We start from the raw sequence: 19836 nt of genomic DNA on the forward strand, positions 1-19836 counted from the left end.
CTTATGATGTTTCTTTTTCTGTGTGACTTATTTCAGTTAGAATCATCGTACCTAAATCCACTCATTTTGCTGCTACGGGCCTGATGACATAGATTTCAATGCTGAGTGATACTGCATTGTACGTAAGTACCACAAGTTCTTTATCCATTTTTCACTTTCTGTGATACTGAACTTGTACGGTAAACGAGGTTCTTGTAAACAGAGGCGTCCCAAACTTTCGGGTGGCTGTGTCTTTTTGATTTTAATTTCCCTAAGCTATAGGACCATAAGTGGAAGTGCCCTAGGCTCTGTTGCTTTGTGTTTTAGATGTTTCAGGAAACACCATACACTTCTCCCGAGTGTCTCTTGGCAATTTACATCCCGCCCAGCAGCATAACAAGGCTCCCAGTTCTCCATGACCTTTCCTGCCTTTCTGGATTTTACACTTTTTTCAGATGGCCCTTTTGACCGGGGGGAAGTGAGACTTCATTTTAGTGCAGATTTCCTTTGCAAGTTTGCTTGGTTGGCCAACAAGGGCGTATGCGTTTTTTCCTGAATATATTTAAGAAAAAATGCATACGCCCTTTTTGGCCAAGTGCATCATTGTGGACGTTCTGCCTCTTTTCCTATGCTTTCAATGCAATTCCAGTCTACCTCCTGAAATCGGTTTCCTGCAATTCTGCCCCGCTTTCAAGTCCTCTTGGCAGCCTTACTTCAGTATATTTTTGGACAATAGCTGTCATTTATAACTCTGCAGGTTTGTGCATTACAGTGCCCCTGAGCTACTTTCTTCAACTCGCTTTCTTGTGACCTTGCCGCAACACCACAGGATGGCTTCAGGCCCTAATCTGGTTCCGGCACGGCACGCTGAGCCTTTGGTTATTTCCTCTTCCTGGTGGGAAATGAGAGTTAAATTTGCCCGTCCAGACACCTCCAGCTAGTCTCTCATTGGTTCTCCCTATTCCTGTTCATCTTCTGCAGAAATTGCAAACTGGGCCAAACAGGAGGTTAAAGGCGCTGACTCTCCAAGTGGGGAGAGTGTTAGTAAAGCGTCTGGAATGTTGCACCCGAGTACCAGGGGAGGAAAACTGAGACATATTTGAACACGTCTCCCGTTCACATGGTGGATCATACTCTGGGTTCCACATGCATGTTTTAGCTGAAGGAAGAATACCTTAAACCTGGAGAGTTCAGACCCGTGGAATGGGTACCATGCAATATGACTTCAAAGGGTCTTCATTTGCTCACCGAACCTCTCCAATCCTATCACTGCTGCGTTTATGCCCCTGTACACATGCTTGATTCTCTTTCGGAGACATAGCAATCCATAGGTTTTAAGATACTTACTAGTCAGGTACATTCTTAGGCGTTTAATATGCGGTGTTGAGTCCATTTCGTTGAGCAAGGAGTAGCTCTTGTCTATTCCATATTTGGCTTAAGGAACTTTATCTGTGCTCATTTCTATCTCTAGTTTTATGCAGCACCCCAACTCACCTTTCCCCTTAAGCAAGCATAAGTTGGTTTTCTAAATTTGAGAACCTGTTCTGTTCTGTAATTCAGTTCCTGTGTAGCCAAGTTTACATTCCATGTATTACTGATATCTTATGATGTTTGTTTTTCTGTGTGACTTATTTCAGTTAGAATCATCATACCTGAATCCACTCATTGTGCTGCTAAGGGCCTGATGACATAGATTTCATTGCTGAGTGATATTGCTTTGTAAGTAAATACCACAGCTTCTTTATCCATTTTTCGCTTTCTGCGATGTTGAACTTGTACTGTAAACGATGTTCTTGTAAACAGAGCCATCCCAAACTTTGGGGTGGCTGTGTCTTTTTGATTTTAATTTCCCTAAGCTATAGGACCATAAGTGGAAGTGCCCTAGGCTCTGTTGCTTTGTTTTTTAGATGTTTCAGGAAACACCATACACTTCTCCTGAGTGTCTGTTGGCAATTTACATCCCGCCCATCAGCATAACAAGGCTCCCAGTTCTCCATGGCCTGTCCTGCCTTTCTGGATTTTACACTTTTTTCAGATGGCCCTTTTGACCGGAAGGAAGTGAGACTTCATTGTAGTGCAGATTTCCTTTGCAAGCTTGCTTGGTTGGCCAAAAAGTGCGTATGCGTTTTTTCCTGAATATATTCAGGAAAAAACGCATACGCCCTTTTTGGCCAAGTGCATCATTGTGGACGTTCTGCCTCTTTTCCTATGCTTTCAATGCAATTCCAGTCTACCTCCTGAAATCGGTTTCCTGCAATTCTGCCCCGCTTTCAAGTCCTCTTGGCAGCCTTACTTCAGTATATTTTTGGACGATCGCTGTCATTTATAACTCTGCAGGTTTGTGAATTACAGTGCCCCTTAGCTACTTTCTTCAACTCGCTTTCTTGTGACCTGGACGCAACACCGCAGGATGGCTTCAGTCCCTAATCTGGTTCCGGCACGTCACGGTGAGCCTTTGGTTATCTCCTCTTCCTGGTGGGAAATGAGAGTTAAATTTGCCCGTCCAGACACCTCCAGCTAGTCTCTCATTGGTTCTCCCTATTCCTGTTCATCTTCCGCAGAAATTGCAAACTGGGCCAAACAGGAGGTTAAAGGCGCTGACTCTCCAAGTGGGGAGAGTGTTAGTAAAGCGTCTGGAATGTTGCACCCGAGTACCAGGGGAGGAAAACTGAGACATATTTGAACACGTCTCCCTTTCACACAGTTGATCATACTCTGGGTTCTACATGCATGATTTAGCTCAAGGAAGAATACCTTAAATCTGGAGAGTTGAGACCCGTGGAATGGGTACCATGCAATATGACTTCAAAGGGTCTTCATTTGCTCACCGAACCTCTCCAATCCTATCACTGCTGCGTTTATGTCCCTGTACATACGATTGATTCTCTTTTGGAGACATAGCAATCCATAGGTTTTAAGATACTTACTAGTCAGGTACGTTCTTAGGCGTTTAATATGCGGTGTTGAGTCCATTTCGTTGAGCAAGGAGTAGCTCTTGTCTATTCCATATTTAGCTTAAGGAACTTTATCTGTGCTCATTTCAATCTCTGGTTTTATGCAGCACCCCGACTCACCTTTCCTCTTAAGCAAGCATAAGTTGGTTTTCTAAATTTGAGACCCTGTTCTGTTTTGGAATTCAGTTCCTGTGTAACCAAGTTTACATTCCGTGTATTAGTGATATCTTATGATGTTTCTTTTTCTGTGTGACTTATTTCAGTTAGAATCATCGAACCTGAATCCACTCATTATGCTGCTACGGGCCTGATGACATAGATTTCATTGCTGAGTGATACTGCATTGTACGTAAGTACCACAAGTTCTTTATCCATTTTTCACTTTCTGTGATACTGAACTTGTACGGTAAACGAGGTTCTTGTAAACAGAGGCGTCCCAAACTTTCGGGTGGCTGTGTCTTTTTGATTTTAATTTCCCTAAGCTATAGGACCATAAGTGGAAGTGCCCTAGGCTCTGTTGCTTTGTTTTTTAGATGTTTCAGGAAACACCATACACTTCTCCCGAGTGTCTCTTGGCAATTTACATCCCGCCCATCAGCATAACAAGGCTCCCAGTTCTCCATGACCTTTCCTGCCTTTCTGGATTTTACACCTTTTTCAGATGGCCCTTTTGACCGGAGGGAAGTGAGACTTCATTGTAGTGCAGATTTCCTTTGCAAGTTTGCTTGGTTGGCCAACAAGTGCGTATGCGTTTTTTCCTGAATATATTCAAGAAAAAATGCATACGCCCTTTTTGGCCAAGTGCATCATTGTGGACGTTCTGCCTCTTTTCCTATGCTTTCAATGCAATTCCAGTCTACCTCCTGAAATAGGTTTCCTGCAATTCTGTCCCGCTTTCAAGTCCTCTTGGCAGCCTTACTTCAGTATATTTTTGGACGATAGCTGTCATTTATAACTCTGCAGGTTTGTGCATTACAGTGCCCCTGAGCTACATTCTTCAACTCGCTTTCTTGTGACCTGGCCGCAACACCGCAGGATGGCTTCAGGCCTTAATCTGGTTCCGGCACGGCACGCTGAGCCTTTGGTTATTTCCTCTTCCTGGTGGGAAATGAGAGTTAAATTTGCCCGTCCAGACACCTCCAGCTAGTCTCTCATTGGTTCTCCCTATTCCTGTTCATCTTCCGCAGAAATTGCAAACTGGGCCAAACAGGAGGTTAAAGGCACTGACTCTCCAAGTGGGGGAGTGTTAGTAAAGTGTCTGGAATGTTGCACCCGAGTACCAGGGGAGGAAAACTGAGACATATTTGAACACGTCTCCCTTTCACACAGTTGATCATACTCTGGGTTCTACATGCATGATTTAGCTCAAGGAAGAATACCTTAAATCTGGAGAGTTGAGACCCGTGGAATGGGTACCATGCAATATGACTTCAAAGGGTCTTCATTTGCTCACCGAACCTCTCCAATCCTATCACTGCTGCGTTTATGCCCCTGTACATACGATTGATTCTCTTTTGGAGACATAGCAATCCATAGGTTTTAAGATACTTACTAGTCAGGTACATTCTTAGGCGTTTAATATGCGGTGTTGAGTCCATTTCGTTGAGCAAGGAGTAGCTCTTGTCTATTCCATATTTGGCTTAAGGAACTTTATCTGTGCTCATTTCAATCTCTGGTTTTATGCAGCACCCCATCTCACCTTTCCCCTTAAGCAAGCATAAGTTGGTTTTCTAAATTTGAGACCCTGTTCTGTTTTGGAATTCAGTTCCTGTGTAGCCAAGTTTACATTCCGTGTATTAGGGATATCTTATGATGTTTCTTTTTCTGTGTGACTTATTTCAGTTAGAATCATCGAACCTGAATCCACTCATTATGCTGCTACGGGCCTGATGACATAGATTTCATTGCTAAGTGATACTGCATTGTACGTAAGTACCACAAGTTCTTTATCCATTTTTCACTTTCTGTGATACTGAACTTGTACGGTAAACGAGGTTCTTGTAAACAGAGGCGTCCCAAACTTTGGGGTGGCTGTGTCTTTTTGATTTTAATTTCCCTAAGCTATAGGACCATAAGTGGAAGTGCCCTAGGCTCTGTTGCTTTGTTTTTTAGATGTTTCAGGAAACACCATACACTTCTCCCGAGTGTCTCTTGGCAATTTACATCCCGCCCATCAGCATAACAAGGCTCCCAGTTCTCCATGACCTTTCCTGCCTTTCTGGATTTTACACCTTTTTCAGATGGCCCTTTTGACCGGAGGGAAGTGAGACTTCATTGTAGTGCAGATTTCCTTTGCAAGTTTGCTTGGTTGGCCAACAAGTGCGTATGCGTTTTTTCCTGAATATATTCAAGAAAAAATGCATACGCCCTTTTTGGCCAAGTGCATCATTGTGGACGTTCTGCCTCTTTTCCTATGCTTTCAATGCAATTCCAGTCTACCTCCTGAAATATGTTTCCTGCAATTCTGTCCCGCTTTCAAGTCCTCTTGGCAGCCTTACTTCAGTATATTTTTGGACGATAGCTGTCATTTATAACTCTGCAGGTTTGTGCATTACAGTGCCCCTGAGCTACTTTCTTCAACTCGCTTTCTTGTGACCTGGCCGCAACACCGCAGGATGGCTTCAGGCCTTAATCTGGTTCCGGCACGGCACGCTGAGCCTTTGGTTATTTCCTCTTCCTGGTGGGAAATGAGAGTTAAATTTGCCCGTCCAGACACCTCCAGCTAGTCTCTCATTGGTTCTCCCTATTCCTGTTCATCTTCCGCAGAAATTGCAAACTGGGCCAAACAGGAGGTTAAAGGCACTGACTCTCCAAGTGGGGGAGTGTTAGTAAAGCGTCTGGAATGTTGCACCCGAGTACCAGGGGAGGAAAACTGAGACATATTTGAACACGTCTCCCTTTCACACAGTTGATCATACTCTGGGTTCTACATGCATGATTTAGCTCAAGGAAGAATACCTTAAATCTGGAGAGTTGAGACCCGTGGAATGGGTACCATGCAATATGACTTCAAAGGGTCTTCATTTGCTCACCGAACCTCTCCAATCCTATCACTGCTGCGTTTATGCCCCTGTACATACGATTGATTCTCTTTTGGAGACATAGCAATCCATAGGTTTTAAGATACTTACTAGTCAGGTACATTCTTAGGCGTTTAATATGCGGTGTTGAGTCCATTTCGTTGAGCAAGGAGTAGCTCTTGTCTATTCCATATTTGGCTTAAGGAACTTTATCTGTGCTCATTTCAATCTCTGGTTTTATGCAGCACCCCATCTCACCTTTCCCCTTAAGCAAGCATAAGTTGGTTTTCTAAATTTGAGACCCTGTTCTGTTTTGGAATTCAGTTCCTGTGTAGCCAAGTTTACATTCCGTGTATTAGGGATATCTTATGATGTTTCTTTTTCTGTGTGACTTATTTCAGTTAGAATCATCGAACCTGAATCCACTCATTATGCTGCTACGGGCCTGATGACATAGATTTCATTGCTAAGTGATACTGCATTGTACGTAAGTACCACAACTTCTTTATCCATTTTTCACTTTCTGTGATACTGAACTTGTACGGTAAACGAGGTTCTTGTAAACAGAGGCGTCCCAAACTTTGGGGTGGCTGTGTCTTTTTGATTTTAATTTCTCTAAGCTATAGGACCATAAGTGGAAGTGCCCTAGGCTCTGTTGCTTTGTTTTTTAGATGTTTCAGGAAACACCATACACTTCTCCCGAGTGTCTCTTGGCAATTTACATCCCGCCCATCAGCATAACAAGGCTCCCAGTTCTCCATGACCTTTCCTGCCTTTCTGGATTTTACACTTTTTTCAGATGGCCCTTTTGACCGGGGGGAAGTGAGACTTCATTGTAGTGCAGATTTCCTTTGCAAGTTTGCTTGGTTGGCCAACAAGTGCGTATGCGTTTTTTCCTGAATATATTCAAGAAAAAATGCATACGCCCTTTTTGGCCAAGTGCAACATTGTGGACGTTCTGCCTCTTTTCCTATGCTTTCAATGCAATTCCAGTCTACCTCCTGAAATAGGTTTCCTGCAATTCTGTCCCGCTTTCAAGTCCTCTTGGCAGCCTTACTTCAGTATATTTTTGGACGATAGCTGTCATTTATAACTCTGCAGGTTTGTGCATTACAGTGCCCCTGAGCTACTTTCTTCAACTCGCTTTCTTGTGACCTGGCCGCAACACCGCAGGATGGCTTCAGGCCCTAATCTGGTTCCGGCACGGCACGCTGAGCCTTTGGTTAATTCCTCTTCCTGGTGGGAAATGAGAGTTAAATTTGCCCGTCCAGACACCTCCAGCTAGTCTCTCATTGGTTCTCGCTATTCCTGTTCATCTTCCGCAGAAATTGCAAACTGGGCCAAACAGGAGGTTAAAGAGACTGACTCTCCAAGTCAGGAGAGTGTTAGTAAAGCGTCTGGAATGTTGCACCCGAGTACAAGGGTACGAAAACTGAGACATATTTGAACACGTCTCCCGATCACATGGTTGATCATACTCTAGGTTCCACATGCATGTTTTAGCTGAAGGAAGAATACCTTAAACCTGGGTAGTTGAAACCCGTGGAATGGGTACCATGCAATATGACTTCAAAGGGTCTTCATTTGCTCACCGAACCTCTCCAATCCTATCACTGCTGCGTTTATGCCCCTGTACACATGCTTGATTCTCTTTCGGAGACATAGCAATCCATAGGTTTTAAGATACTTACTAGTCAGGTACATTCTTAGGCGTTTAATATGCGGTGTTGAGTCCATTTCGTTGAGCAAGGAGTAGCTCTTGTCTATTCCATATTTGGCTTAAGGAACTTTATCTGTGCTCATTTCAATCTCTGGTTTTATGCAGCACCCCAACTCACCTTTCCCCTTAAGCAAGCATAAGTTGTTTTTCTAAATTTGAGACCCTGTTCTGTTCTGTAATTCAGTTCCTGTGTAGCCAAGTTTACATTCCGTGTATTACTGATATGTTATGATGTTTCTTTTTCTGTGTGACTTATTTCAGTTAGAATCATCATACCTGAATCCACTCATTGTGCTGCTAAGGGCCTGATGACATAGATTTCATTGCTGAGTGATACTGCATTGTACGTAAGTACCACAAGTTCTTTATCCATTTTTCACCTTCTGCGATGCTGAACTTGTACTGTAAACGAGGTTCTTGTAAACAGAGCCGTCCCAAACTTTGGGGTGGCTGTGTCTTTTTGATTTTAATTTCCCTAAGCTATAGGACCATAAGTGGAAGTGCCCTAGGCTTTGTTGCTTTGTTTTTTAGATGTTTCAGGAAACACCATACACTTCTCCCGAGTGTCTGTTGGTAATTTACATCCCGCCCATCAGCATAACAAGGCTCCCAGTTCTCCATGGCCTGTCCTGCCTTTCTGGATTTTACACTTTTTTCACATGGCCCTTTTGACCGGGGGGAAGTGAGACTTCATTGTAGTGCAGATTTCCTTTGCAAGCTTGCTTGGTTGGCCAAAAAGGGCGTATGCGTTTTTTCCTGAATATATTCAGGAAAAAACGCATACGCCCTTTTTGGCCAAGTGCATCATTGTGGACGTTCTGCCTCTTTTCCTATGCTTTCAATGCAATTCCAGTCTACCTCCTGAAATCGGTTTCCTGCAATTCTGCCCCGCTTTCAAGTCCTCTTGGCAGCCTTACTTCGGTATATTTTTGGACGATAGCTGTCATTTATAACTCTGCAGGTTTGTGAATTACAGTGCCCCTGAGCTCCTTTCTTCAACTCGCTTTCTTGTGAGCTGGCCGCAACACCGCAGGGTGGCTTCAGGCCCTAATCTGGTTCCGGCACGGCACGCTGAGCCTTTGGTTATTTCCTCTTCCTGGTGGGAAATGAGAGTTAAATTTGCCCGTCCAGACACCTCCAGCTAGTCTCTCATTGGTTCTCCCTATTCCTGTTCATCTTCTGCAGAAATTGCAAACTGGGCCAAACAGGAGGTTAAAGGCGCTGACTCTCCAAGTGGGGAGAGTGTTAGTAAAGCGTCTGGAATGTTGCACCCGAGTACCAGGGGAGGAAAACTGAGACATATTTGAACACGTCTCCCGTTCACATGGTGGATCATACTCTGGGTTCCACATGCATGTTTTAGCTGAAGGAAGAATACCTTAAACCTGGAGAGTTGAGACCCGTGGAATGGGTACCATGCAATATGACTTCAAAGGGTCTTCATTTGCTCACCGAACCTCTCCAATCCTATCACTGCTGCGTTTATGCCCCTGTACACATGCTTGATTCTCTTTCGGAGACATAGCAATCCATAGGTTTTAAGATACTTACTAGTCAGGTACATTCTTAGGCGTTTAATATGTGGTGTTGAGTCCATTTCGTTGAGCAAGGAGTAGCTCTTGTCTATTCCATATTTGGCTTAAGGAACTTTATCTGTGCTCATTTCTATCTCTAGTTTTATGCAGCACCCCAACTCACCTTTCCCCTTAAGCAAGCATAAGTTGGTTTTCTAAATTTGAGAACCTGTTCTGTTCTGTAATTCAGTTCCTGTGTAGCCAAGTTTACATTCCATGTATTACTGATATCTTATGATGTTTGTTTTTCTGTGTGACTTATTTCAGTTAGAATCATCATACCTGAATCCACTCATTGTGCTGCTAAGGGCCTGATGACATAGATTTCATTGCTGAGTGATATTGCTTTGTAAGTAAATACCACAACTTCTTTATCCATTTTTCGCTTTCTGCGATGTTGAACTTGTACTGTAAACGATGTTCTTGTAAACAGAGCCATCCCAAACTTTGGGGTGGCTGTGTCTTTTTGATTTTAATTTCCCTAAGCTATAGGACCATAAGTGGAAGTGCCCTAGGCTCTGTTGCTTTGTTTTTTAGATGTTTCAGGAAACACCATACACTTCTCCTGAGTGTCTGTTGGCAATTTACATCCCGCCCATCAGCATAACAAGGCTCCCAGTTCTCCATGGCCTGTCCTGCCTTTCTGGATTTTACACTTTTTTCAGATGGCCCTTTTGACCGGAAGGAAGTGAGACTTCATTGTAGTGCAGATTTCCTTTGCAAGCTTGCTTGGTTGGCCAAAAAGTGCGTATGCGTTTTTTCCTGAATATATTCAGGAAAAAACACATACGCCCTTTTTGGCCAAGTGCATCATTGTGGACGTTCTGCCTCTTTTCCTATGCTTTCAATGCAATTCCAGTCTACCTCCTGAAATCGGTTTCCTGCAATTCTGCCCCGCTTTCAAGTCCTCTTGGCAGCCTTACTTCAGTATATTTTTGGACGATCGCTGTCATTTATAACTCTGCAGGTTTGTGAATTACAGTGCCCCTTAGCTACTTTCTTCAACTCGCTTTCTTGTGACCTGGACGCAACACCGCAGGATGGCTTCAGTCCCTAATCTGGTTCCGGCACGTCACGGTGAGCCTTTGGTTATCTCCTCTTCCTGGTGGGAAATGAGAGTTAAATTTGCCCGTCCAGACACCTCCAGCTAGTCTCTCATTGGTTCTCCCTATTCCTGTTCATCTTCCGCAGAAATTGCAAACTGGGCCAAACAGGAGGTTAAAGGCGCTGACTCTCCAAGTGGGGAGAGTGTTAGTAAAGCGTCTGGAATGTTGCACCCGAGTACCAGGGGAGGAAAACTGAGACATATTTGAACACGTCTCCCTTTCACACAGTTGATCATACTCTGGGTTCTACATGCATGATTTAGCTCAAGGAAGAATACCTTAAATCTGGAGAGTTGAGACCCGTGGAATGGGTACCATGCAATATGACTTCAAAGGGTCTTCATTTGCTCACCGAACCTCTCCAATCCTATCACTGCTGCGTTTATGTCCCTGTACATACGATTGATTCTCTTTTGGAGACATAGCAATCCATAGGTTTTAAGATACTTACTAGTCAGGTACATTCTTAGGCGTTTAATAGGCGGTGTTGAGTCCATTTCGTTGAGCAAGGAGTAGCTCTTGTCTATTCCATATTTAGCTTAAGGAACTTTATCTGTGCTCATTTCAATCTCTGGTTTTATGCAGCACCCCGACTCACCTTTCCTCTTAAGCAAGCATAAGTTGGTTTTCTAAATTTGAGACCCTGTTCTGTTTTGGAATTCAGTTCCTGTGTAACCAAGTTTACATTCCGTGTATTAGTGATATCTTATGATGTTTCTTTTTCTGTGTGACTTATTTCAGTTAGAATCATCGAACCTGAATCCACTCATTATGCTGCTACGGGCCTGATGACATAGATTTCATTGCTAAGTGATACTGCATTGTACGTAAGTACCACAACTTCTTTATCCATTTTTCACTTTCTGTGATACTGAACTTGTACGGTAAACGAGGTTCTTGTAAACAGAGGCGTCCCAAACTTTGGGGTGGCTGTGTCTTTTTGATTTTAATTTCCCTAAGCTATAGGACCATAAGTGGAAGTGCCCTAGGCTCTGTTGCTTTGTTTTTTAGATGTTTCAGGAAACACCATACACTTCTCCCGAGTGTCTCTTGGCAATTTACATCCCGCCCATCAGCATAACAAGGCTCCCAGTTCTCCATGACCTTTCCTGCCTTTCTGGATTTTACACTTTTTTCAGATGGCCCTTTTGACCGGGGGGAAGTGAGACTTCATTGTAGTGCAGATTTCCTTTGCAAGTTTGCTTGGTTGGCCAACAAGTGCGTATGCGTTTTTTCCTGAATATATTCAAGAAAAAATGCATACGCCCTTTTTGGCCAAGTGCAACATTGTGGACGTTCTGCCTCTTTTCCTATGCTTTCAATGCAATTCCAGTCTACCTCCTGAAATAGGTTTCCTGCAATTCTGTCCCGCTTTCAAGTCCTCTTGGCAGCCTTACTTCAGTATATTTTTGGACGATAGCTGTCATTTATAACTCTGCAGGTTTGTGCATTACAGTGTCCCTGAGCTACTTTCTTCAACTCGCTTTCTTGTGACCTGGCCGCAACACCGCAGGATGGCTTCAGGCCCTAATCTGGTTCCGGCACGGCATGCTGAGCCTTTGGTTAATTCCTCTTCCTGGTGGGAAATGAGAGTTAAATTTGCCCGTCCAGACACCTCCAGCTAGTCTCTCATTGGTTCTCGCTATTCCTGTTCATCTTCCGCAGAAATTGCAAACTGGGCCAAACAGGAGGTTAAAGAGACTGACTCTCCAAGTCAGGAGAGTGTTAGTAAAGCGTCTGGAATGTTGCACCCGAGTACAAGGGTACGAAAACTGAGACATATTTGAACACGTCTCCCGATCACATGGTTGATCATACTCTAGGTTCCACATGCATGTTTTAGCTGAAGGAAGAATACCTTAAACCTGGGTAGTTGAAACCCGTGGAATGGGTACCATGCAATATGACTTCAAAGGGTCTTCATTTGCTCACCGAACCTCTCCAATCCTATCACTGCTGCGTTTATGCCCCTGTACACATGCTTGATTCTCTTTCGGAGACATAGCAATCCATAGGTTTTAAGATACTTACTAGTCAGGTACATTCTTAGGCGTTTAATATGCGGTGTTGAGTCCATTTCGTTGAGCAAGGAGTAGCTCTTGTCTATTCCATATTTGGCTTAAGGAACTTTATCTGTGCTCATTTCAATCTCTGGTTTTATGCAGCACCCCAACTCACCTTTCCCCTTAAGCAAGCATAAGTTGTTTTCCTAAATTTGAGACCCTGTTCTGTTCTGTAATTCAGTTCCTGTGTAGCCAAGTTTACATTCCGTGTATTACTGATATGTTATGATGTTTCTTTTTCTGTGTGACTTATTTCAGTTAGAATCATCATACCTGAATCCACTCATTGTGCTGCTAAGGGCCTGATGACATAGATTTCATTGCTGAGTGATACTGCATTGTACGTAAGTACCACAAGTTCTTTATCCATTTTTCACCTTCTGCGATGCTGAACTTGTACTGTAAACGAGGTTCTTGTAAACAGAGGCGTCCCAAACTTTGGGGTGGCTGTGTCTTTTTGATTTTAATTTCCCTAAGCTATAGGACCATAAGTGGAAGTGCCCTAGGCTTTGTTGCTTTGTTTTTTAGATGTTTCAGGAAACACCATACACTTCTCCCGAGTGTCTGTTGGTAATTTACATCCCGCCCATCAGCATAACAAGGCTCCCAGTTCTCCATAGCCTGTCCTGCCTTTCTGGATTTTACACTTTTTTCACATGGCCCTTTTGACCGGGGGGAAGTGAGACTTCATTGTAGTGCAGATTTCCTTTGCAAGCTTGCTTGGTTGGCCAAAAAGGGCGTATGCGTTTTTTCCTGAATATATTCAGGAAAAAACGCATACGCTCTTTTTGGCCAAGTGCATCATTGTGGACGTTCTGCCTCTTTTCCTATGCTTTCAATGCAATTCCAGTCTACCTCCTGAAATCGGTTTCCTGCAATTCTGCCCCGCTTTCAAGTCCTCTTGGCAGCCTTACTTCAGTATATTTTTGGACGATAGCTGTCATTTATAACTCTGCAGGTTTGTGAATTACAGTGCCCCTAAGCTCCTTTCTTCAACTCGCTTTCTTTTGAGCTGGCCGCAACACCGCAGGATGGCTTCAGGCCCTAATCTGGTTCCGGCACGGCACGCTGAGCCTTTGGTTATTTCCTCTTCCTGGTGGGAAATGAGAGTTAAATTTGCCCGTCCAGACACCTCCAGCTAGTCTCTCATTGGTTCTCCCTATTCCTGTTCATCTTCCGCAGAAATTGTAAACTGGGCCAAACAGGAGTTTAAAGGCGCTGACTCTCCAAGTGGGGAGAGTGTTAGTAAAGCGTCTGGAATGTTGCACCCGAGTACCAGGGGAGGAAAACTGAGACATATTTGAACACGTCTCCCGTTCACATGGTGGATCATACTCTGGGTTCCACATGCATGTTTTAGCTGAAGGAAGAATACCTTAAACCTGGAGAGTTGAGACCCGTGGAATGGGTACCATGCAATATGACTTCAAAGGGTCTTCATTTGCTCACCGAACCTCTCCAATCCTATCACTGCTGCGTGTATGCCCCTGTACATACGCTTGATTCTCTTTTGGAGACATAGAAATCCATAGGTTTTAAGATACTTACTAGTCAGGTACTTTCTTAGGCGTTTAATATGGGGTGTTGAGTCCATTTCGTTGAGCAAGGAGTAGCTCTTGTCTATTCCATATTTGGCTTAAGGAGCTTTATCTGTGCTCATTTCAAACTCTGGTTTTATGCAGCACCCCAACTCACCTTTCCCCTTAAGCAAGCATAAGTTGGTTTTCTAAATTTGAGACCCTGTTCTGTTTTGGAATTCAGTTCCTGTGTAGCCAAGTTTACATTCCGTGTATTAGTGATATCTTATGATGTTTCTTTTTCTGTGTGACTTATTTCAGTTAGAATCATCGTACCTGAATCCACTCATTATGCTGCTACTGGCCTGATGACATAGATTTCATTGCTGAGTGATACTGCATTGTACGTAAGTACCACAACTTCTTTATCCATTTTTCACTTTCTGTGATATTGAACTTGTACGGTAAACGAGGTTCTTGTAAACAGAGGCGTCCCAAACATTGAGGTGGCTGTGTCTTTTTGATTTTAATTTCCCTAAGCTATAGGACAATAAGTGGAAGTGCCCTAGGCTCTGTTGCTTTGTTTTTCAGATGTTTCAGGAAACACCATACACTTCTCCCGAGTGTCTGTTGGCAATTTACATCCCGCCCATCACCATAACAAGGCTTCCAGTTTTCCATGGCCTGTCCTGCCTTTCTGGATTTTACACTTTTTTCAGATGGCCCTTTTGACCGGGGGGAAGTGAGACTTCATTGTAGTGCAGATTTCCTTTGAAAGCTTGCTTGGTTGGCCAAAAAGGGCGTATGCGTTTTTTCCTGAATATATTCAGGAAAAAATGCATACGCCCTTTTTGGCCAAGTACATCATTGTGGACGTTCTGCCTCTTTTCCTATGCTTTCAATGCAATTCCAGTCTACCTCCTGAAATCGGTTTCCTGCAATTCTGCCCCGCTTTCAAGTCCTCTTGGCAGCCTTACTTCAGTATATTTTTGGACGATAGCTGTCATTTATAACTCTGCAGGTTTGTGAATTACAGTGCCCCTGAGCTCCTTTCTTCAACTCGCTTTCTTGTGAGCTGGCCGCAACACCGCAGGATGGCTTCAGGCCCTAATCTGGTTCCGGCACGGCACGCTGAACCTTTGGTTAATTCCTCTTCCTGGTGGGAAATGAGAGTTAAATTTGCCCGTTCAGACACGTCCAGCTAGTTTCTCATTGGTTCTCCCTATTCCTGTTCATCTTCCGCAGAAATTGCAAACTGGGCCAAACAGGAGGTTAAAGGCGCTGACTCTCCAAGTGGGGAGAGTGTTAGTGAAGCATCTGGAATGTTGCACCCGAGTACCAGGGGAGGAAAACTGAGACATATTTGAACACGTCTCCCGTTCACATGGTTGATCATACTCTGGGTTCCACATGCATGTTTTAGCTGAAGGAAGAATACCTTAAACCTGGGTAGTTGAAACCCGTGGAATGGGTACCATAAAATATGACTTCAAAGGGTCTTCATTTGCTCACCGAACCTCTCCAATCCTATCACTGCTGCGTTTATGCCCCTGTACACATGCTTGATTCTCTTTCGGAGACATAGCAATCCATAGGTTTTAAGATGCTTACTAGTCAGGTACATTCTTAGGCGTTTAATATGCGGTGTTGAGTCCATTTCGTTGAGCAAGGAGTAGCTCTTGTCTATTCCATATTTGGCTTAAGGAACTTTATCTGTGCTCATTTCAATCTGTGGTTTTATGCAGCACCCCAACTCACCTTTCCCCTTAAGCAAGCATAAGTTGGTTTTCTAAATTTGAGACCCTGTTCTGTTCTGTAATTCAGTTCCTGTGTAGCCAAGTTTAAATTCCGTGTATTAGTGATATCTTATGATGTTTCTTTTTCTGTGTGACTTATTTCAGTTAGAATCATCGAACCTGAATCCACTGATTATGCTGCTACGGGCCTGATGACATAGATTTCATTGCTGAGTGATACTGCATTGTACGTAAGTACCACAAGTTCTTTATCCATTTTTCACTTTCTGTGATACTGAACTTGTACGGTAAACGAGGTTCTTGTAAACAGAGGCGTCCCAAACTTTGGGGTGGCTGTGTCTTTTTGATTTTAATTTCCCTAAGCTATAGGACCATAAGTGGAAGTGCCCTAGGCTCTGTTGCTTTGTTTTTTAGATGTTTCAGGAAACACCATACACTTCTCCCTAGTGTCTGTTGGCAATTTACATCCCGCCCATCAGCATAACAAGGCTCCCAGTTCTCCATGGCCTGTCCTGCCTTTCTGGATTTTACACTTTTTTCAGATGGCCCTTTTGACTGGGGGGAAGTGAGACTTCATTGTAGTGCAGATTTCCTTTGCAAGCTTGCTTGGTTGGCCAAAAAGGGCGTATGCGTTTTTTCCTGAATATATTCAGGAAAAAACGCATACGCCCTTTTTGTCCAGGTGCATCATTGTGGACGCTCTGCCTCTTTTCCTATGCTTTCAATGCAATTCCAGTCTACCTCCTGAAATCGGTTTTCTGCAATTCTGCCCCGCTCTCAACTACTCTTGGTAGCCTTACTTCAGTATATTTTTGGACGATAGCTGTCATTTATAACTCTGCAGGTTTGTGAATTACAGTGCCCCTGAGTTCCTTTCTTCAACTCGCTTTCTTGTGACCTGGCCGCAACACCGCAGGATGGCTTCAGGCCCTAATCTGGTTCCGGCATGGCACGCTGACCCTTTGGTTAATTCCGCTTCCTGGTGGGAAATGAGAGTTAAATTTGCCCGTCCAGACACCTCCAGCTAGTCTCTCATTGGTTTTCGCTATTCCTGTACATCTTCCGCAGAAATTGTAAACTGGGCCAAAGAGGAGTTTAAAGGGACTGACTCTCCAAGTCGGGAGAGTGTTAGTAAAGCATCTGGAATGTTGCACCCGAGTACCAGGGTACGAAAACTGAGACATATTTGAACACGTCTCCCGTTCACACGGTTGATCATACTCTGGGTTCCACATGCATGTTTTAGCTGAAGGAAGAATACCTTAAACATGGGTAGTTGAAACACGTGGAATGGGTACCATGCAATATGACTTCAAAGGGTCTTCATTTGCTCACCGAACCTCTCCAATCCTATCACTGCTGAGTTTATGCCCCTGTACACACGCTTGATTCTCTTTTGGAGACATAGCAATCCATAGGTTTTAAGATACTTACTAGTCAGGTACATTCTTAGGCGTTTAATATGGGGTGTTGAGTCCATTTCGTTGAGCAAGGAGTAGCTCTTGTCTATTCCATATTTGGCTTAAGGAACTTTATCTGTGCTCATTTCAATCTCTGGTTTTATGCAGCACCCCAACTCACCTTTCCCCTTAAGCAAGCATAAGTTGGTTTTCTAAATTTGAGACCCTCTTCTGTTTTGGAATTCAGTTCCTGTGTAGCCAAGTTTACATTCTGTGTATTACTGATATCTTATGATGTTTCTTTTTCTGTGTGACTTATGTCACTTAGAATCATCGTACCTGAATCCACACATTATATTGCTACGGGCCTGATGACATAGATTTCATTGCTGAGGGATACTGCATTGTATATAAGTACCACAAGTTCTTTATCCATTTTTCACTTTCTGTGATACTGAACTTGTATGGTAAACGAGGTTCTTGTAAACAGAGGCGTCCCAAACTTTGGGGTGGCTGTGTCTTTTTGATTTTAATTTCCCTAAGCTATAGGACCATAAGTGGAAGTGCCCTAGGCTCTGTTGCTTTGTTTTTTAGATGTTTCAGGAAACACCATACACTTCTCCCTAGTGTCTGTTGGCAATTTACATCCCGCCCATCAGCATAACAAGGCTCCCAGTTCTCCATGGCCTGTCCTGCCTTTCTGGATTTTACACTTTTTTCAGATGGCCCTTTTGACCGGGGGGAAGTGAGACTTCATTGTAGTGCAGATTTCCGTTGCAAGCTTGCTTGGTTGGCCAAAAAGTGCGTATGCGTTTGTTCCTGAATATATTCAGGAAAAAACGCATACGCCCTTTTCGGCCAAGTGCATCATTGTGGACGTTCTGCCTCTTTTCCTATGCTTTCAATGCAATTCCAGTCTACCTCCTGAAATCGGTTTCCTGCAATTCTGCCCCACTTTCAAGTCCTCTTGGCAGCCTTACTTCAGTATATTTTTGGACGATAGCTGTCATTTATAACTCTGCAGGTTTGTGCATTACAGTGCCCCTGAGCTCCTTTCTTCAACTCGCTTTCTTGTGAGCTGGCCGCAACACCGCAGGATGGCTTCAGGCCCTAATCTGGTTCCGGCACGGCACGCTGAGCCTTTGGTTATTTCCTCTTCCTGGTGGGAAATGAGAGTTAAATTTGCCCGTCCAGACACCTCCAGCTAGTCTCTCATTGGTTCTCGCTATTCCTGTTCATCTTCCGCAGAAATTGCAAACTGGGCCAAACAGGAGGTTAAAGGGACTGACTCTCCAAGTTGGGAGAGTGTTAGTAAAGCGTCTGGAATGTTGCACCCGAGTACCAGGGTACGAAAACTGAGACATATTTGAACACGTCTCCCGTTCACACGGTTGATCATACTCTGGGTTCCACATGCATGTTTTAGCTGAAGGAAGAATACCTTAAACCTGGGTAGTTGAAACCCTTGGAATGGGTACCATGCAATATGACTTCAAAGGGTCTTCATTTGCTCACCGAACCTCTCCAATCCTATCACTGCTGCGTTTATGCCCCTGTACACATGCTTGATTCTCTTTTGGAGACATAGCAATCCATAGGTTTTAAGATACTTACTAGTCAGGTACATTCTTAGGCGTTTAATATGGGGTGTTGAGTCCATTTCATTGAGCAAGGAGTAGCTCTTGTCTATTCCATATTTGGCTTAAGGAGCTTTATCTGTGCTCATTTCAAACTCTGGTTTTATGCAGCACCCCAACTCACCTTTCCCCTTAAGCAAGCATAAGTTGGTTTTCTAAATTTGAGACCCTGTTCTGTTTTGGAATTCAGTTCCTGTGTAGCCAAGTTTACATTCCGTGTATTAGTGATATCTTATGATGTTTCTTTTTCTGTGTGACTTATTTCAGTTAGAATCATCGTACCTGAATCCACTCATTATGCTGCTACTGGCCTGATGACATAGATTTCATTGCTGAGTGATACTGCATTGTACGTAAGTACCACAACTTCTTTATCCATTTTTCACTTTCTGTGATATTGAACTTGTACGGTAAACGAGGTTCTTGTAAACAGAGGCGTCCCAAACATTGAGGTGGCTGTGTCTTTTTGATTTTAATTTCCCTAAGCTATAGGACAATAAGTGGAAGTGCCCTAGGCTCTGTTGCTTTGTTTTTCAGATGTTTCAGGAAACACCATACACTTCTCCGGAGTGTCTGTTGGCAATTTACATCCCGCCCATCACCATAACAAGGCTTCCAGTTTTCCATGGCCTGTCCTGCCTTTCTGGATTTTACACTTTTTTCAGATGGCCCTTTTGACCGGGGGGAAGTGAGACTTCATTGTAGTGCAGATTTCCTTTGCAAGCTTGCTTGGTTGGCCAAAAAGGGCGTATGCGTTTTTTCCTGAATATATTCAGGAAAAAATGCATACGCCCTTTTTGGCCAAGTGCATCATTGTGGACGTTCTGCCTCTTTTCCTATGCTTTCAATGCAATTCCAGTCTACCTCCTGAAATCGGTTTCCTGCAATTCTGCCCCGCTTTCAAGTCCTCTTGGCAGCCTTACTTCAGTATATTTTTGGACGATAGCTGTCATTTATAACTCTGCAGGTTTGTGAATTACAGTGCCCCTGAGCTCCTTTCTTCAACTCGCTTTCTTGTGAGCTGGCCGCAACACCGCAGGATGGCTTCAGGCCCTAATCTGGTTCCGGCACGGCACGCTGAACCTTTGGTTAATTCCTCTTCCTGGTGG

Source organism: Pseudorca crassidens, chromosome 6 (assembly GCF_039906515.1).
Source record: "Pseudorca crassidens isolate mPseCra1 chromosome 6, mPseCra1.hap1, whole genome shotgun sequence".
Classification (NCBI taxonomy): domain Eukaryota; kingdom Metazoa; phylum Chordata; class Mammalia; order Artiodactyla; family Delphinidae; genus Pseudorca; species Pseudorca crassidens.